At 39.4% G+C, this 3,635-nt stretch overlaps 1 pseudogene; it reads right to left on the bottom strand.

Moving 5' to 3' along the window:
• Nucleotides 1-485: 485 nt before the first annotated feature.
• On the bottom strand, nucleotides 486-1,112 carry LOC114621287 (annotated as a pseudogene).
• Between the last annotated feature and the right edge of the window lie 2,523 nt (nucleotides 1,113-3,635).

The following is a 3,635-nucleotide window of genomic DNA, read 5'->3' as shown; positions in this document are numbered from 1 at the left end:
CAGGAATGGGTCAAGGGAGTACGCCCTACAGACATCCATGTGGTCAATAGACAGGGCCAGTCTGGGAAGATGCAGGGGCTATGGGCAGGGCCACTGTTGTCAGGTGCTATGGAAGTCTTCCAGAGTTCAGAACTCTCTGTTGTGGGAAAGCCCTCTTTCAGAAACTTTCTGCAGCTATTGGCATGACCCTGAAACAGTGCTCTACTTAGTTTTTGTTGTTGTTGTTGTTTTGGTTTTTCGAGACAGGGTTTCTCTGTATAGCCCTGGTTGTCCTGGAACTCACTCTGTAGACCAGGCTAGCCTCGAACTCAGAAATCTACCTGCCTCTGCCTCCCAAGTGCTGGGATTAAAGACGTCTACTTAGTTTTTAAATCAAGTCATGAAGGACCCTAACCACAACTTCTTGCTTGCATTTCGGGTAGCTAACTGTGGAGCCAGGTAATGGGGACATGATTTATCCCCTTCTGAAATTCTTAATAGTTACATTAGAAATATATATCAAGCTTACCATCTGTGTAGACGTCCTCACTATACCCGTTGACTATTGTGGAAGTCAATGAACAGACTAGACTCTTCACGGTGACTGACCACTTTTAACCCCTTTCCCAAGGTTACCAGAAGCATTGCTGCAGTCCCATTGGGTCTGGATAAGTGGCTGGACATTTCCTGAAATATCCTGTCAAAGTGGCTGATCACTTTATTTACTTATTGAGGCAGTAGAGCCAGAGTGGTGGTCTGAGCCTTCAGTCAATGCTTGGCAGATGGGCCCATCTGTTTTGCAGAGCCTTTCAAGGACTGTTGATTCAAAAGTCCAGATGCTAGGCCTGCATGTTATTGAGATTTGTCTGATCATTTGTATGTGTGCAGAAGTTGGCTATAGAGAAGAGTTTTGTCCTGCATGGGATCCAGACTTATCAGCCCAGTGTTGTGAATAAGGTGGTTCTCTGATTACCTACCGACTTGATCATTCAGCTTATTGAGGTCCTGTTTGACTGGATGAAAGTTGTCCCAGAGTGTATGATGAAGGTCTTCTCATAGCCCTCCCTCATCTTCTTGTTGTACATGCCATCCCTTAGACTGTCTAACACCCTACATTTGCTGGAGCAGAGCATCTCAGTGGTATTAAGCTCTTCAGGTTCATTCCACCACCTTGTGGGTGTGGACACTCAAATGATATCTCATATAGTTATTCTATTTGGGTGTACTTATTGAGTGTCCTACACTTCCTAAACAGTTTGTGTATATTTTATTCTAACAACTTATAGTTGAATTCTAATATTAACATTTTAGAAGCAAAATTATATAACCGAGGCTCATGGCTTTGGAAATTAAATCGATTTACTCAGCTAAGAGGTAAGAGACATGGGAGTTGTTGGGGGAGATTCCAAGTCTGTGTGGATGACTGTCTTCTGCATCATTATGAACCAGGGAGAGTTTGGAGTGGGCAGAGCAGGGCAGATGGGAAGACAGAGCAAGACAGGACACAGATGGAAAAGCCATTGTCAATGGGAATCAAGAGAATTGGAAACAGGGTAGATCTGAGAAAGAAAAAGGACGTTGGCAGGATTCACTGTGAAGTTTTAAGCTGCCTGGAGAACGATGACAACTTTGACAAACCTAAGAACATTCAGTGAGAGACAGAACACATGCAAGAGAAATAGTGAGTAACTGGGCTTGGAAGAGGAGGGCTAGGGTGATATCAGTATCAGACATGCCCTATGTAGACGTTCTAAGCCCAGATAACCAGGGAGACCACAGGGCCAGAAGTCCATGGGCACAAATACAGAGGGAGAACAAAATAAAACAAAAAAAAAAAGAGGCAAGTATTGCAACAGACAGAGGAGATTTGGAAGGAATGAAAAACATCAGGTTTAAATTTTCCCAGTCTTGAATTTTTAGGGCTTTTTCTTGCAGGAAAAACCACTTCAATCATGTTTACTGATGATTGGTGAGAGGGTGGGGTGTGAATTATATTGGCTCATCACTTCCCAGTTAAAATTTTATCTTTTGAGCTGAAACACTCGCCTTTTCTCCCAAGAAAAAGGCAAAACAACTTAAATCATGGAGTATCCAAGAAAAATAATAAAAAAATAAGAAACTAATAAAATAGTTTCTAATTCATTAAAAGTCAAGGGAACTTAGCATTTTCTTTGTCTTATTTCTGGTTTATGATATTCTTAATGCAGTTTTGTTTGTTTTAAGTTACAAAAGAAGCTTGTGACAAGTAGTATCTTGTGAATTTATGGACACAAAGTCAACTGAGTTCTTTACTACAATTTTTTTCTGACATCAATGTTTGCATGAATCTATGCATAATTAATTCTAAGTTTCATGAGGGGAGAAGATAGCATCCAATGAACTTGCATAGCTTCAATTCTGTAGCTCAGGACCTAATGAGTCATGCGTCTGGAAGAGCAGAGAACATCTAAGCTTCTGGACATAGGGCCTTCTCCTCTCACCTATTCTTACCAACATTCCTAGCTTCTGTTGTTGGTTGCTGTTGCTTTCACATAGTAAAATCTTTCTATATCATCTGCCTTTGCTTCCGTCACCCATGATAACCAAGACTTACTCATGCATGTTCATTTCTTTTTCTTGATTGATATGTTGTGGTATTGTAAAAGAATCCCCTCAAAGTAGGCTGATGTAAGGTCTTTGATTATCATACAGACAAATGATGAGAAGCTAATGACTGATCTGGCTTTAAAGTACCAATACATAAGAGGAAAAAGAATTAATTATTCTCAGTTTTATTCAAGGAGATTGTTAAGTGTTATTATTAAGTGTGAACTAGAATCATCATTATTATTTGGAAAGTTGATTATACATGCAGCTTTTTAAGGTCACTCGAGACTCATTGTGTCAACAACACTGGGAAAAAAAGAGGGATTAGGCCTACCAATTTTGATTTTACCAAGTCCGACAATCTTGACTCATATTGAAATTTAAGAACCACTAGGTAACTGAATTTATTCAGCACAAGAGAATAATAGGACAAAGTTAAAACAACTTACTTTTCCTCAGAAGGGGTTTTCTGGAATTTTCATTAGAAGAAATAGTGTCCATCCAATGACCTGAATCGGGTATATGTGGGCAAACTTCTCAACATACTCTCACTTTTCTAATCTGTAAAAGTAGTACTTAAAGTTATATAACCACGACAGTTCCCTAAGAATGCTAGATTTTGTTCCACCAGTTTCTCTTGAGGCTAATAGCATTTATTTATAGGAGAAAAGAAACTGGACTGATCATCATTAGGGAATTCTAACATATGCACATGACAATGAGGCCAACATCTGTATCCTATTTAGTTGAGCATCAAGCACACATTGTTCAAAATAAAAGGACAAAAAAAATTAGAAATCACATATCTAAAATCAAGGTAACCTTTGTGTGTGTGTGTGTGTGTGTGTGTGTGTGCGCGCGCGTGTGGTGTAAAAGGCCATATAGTAAACATTTTAGACTTAGAGGCCATTAGTCTCTGTCATGATTACCCAAATTTTGCCACTGTAATATAAAAACCACCATAAATAATACATAAAGCAATCCAGCTAACATTCCAAAATCTTTACTTCCAAAACCAGATGGTAGGTTGGATTCAACACATAAGCCATAGCTTGCCAGCCTCTGGTTTA

This window comes from Grammomys surdaster, unplaced genomic scaffold, assembly GCF_004785775.1.
Source record: "Grammomys surdaster isolate TR1022 unplaced genomic scaffold, NIH_TR_1.0 174, whole genome shotgun sequence".
Classification (NCBI taxonomy): domain Eukaryota; kingdom Metazoa; phylum Chordata; class Mammalia; order Rodentia; family Muridae; genus Grammomys; species Grammomys surdaster.
This window is presented reverse-complemented; position numbering and strand designations above follow the sequence as displayed.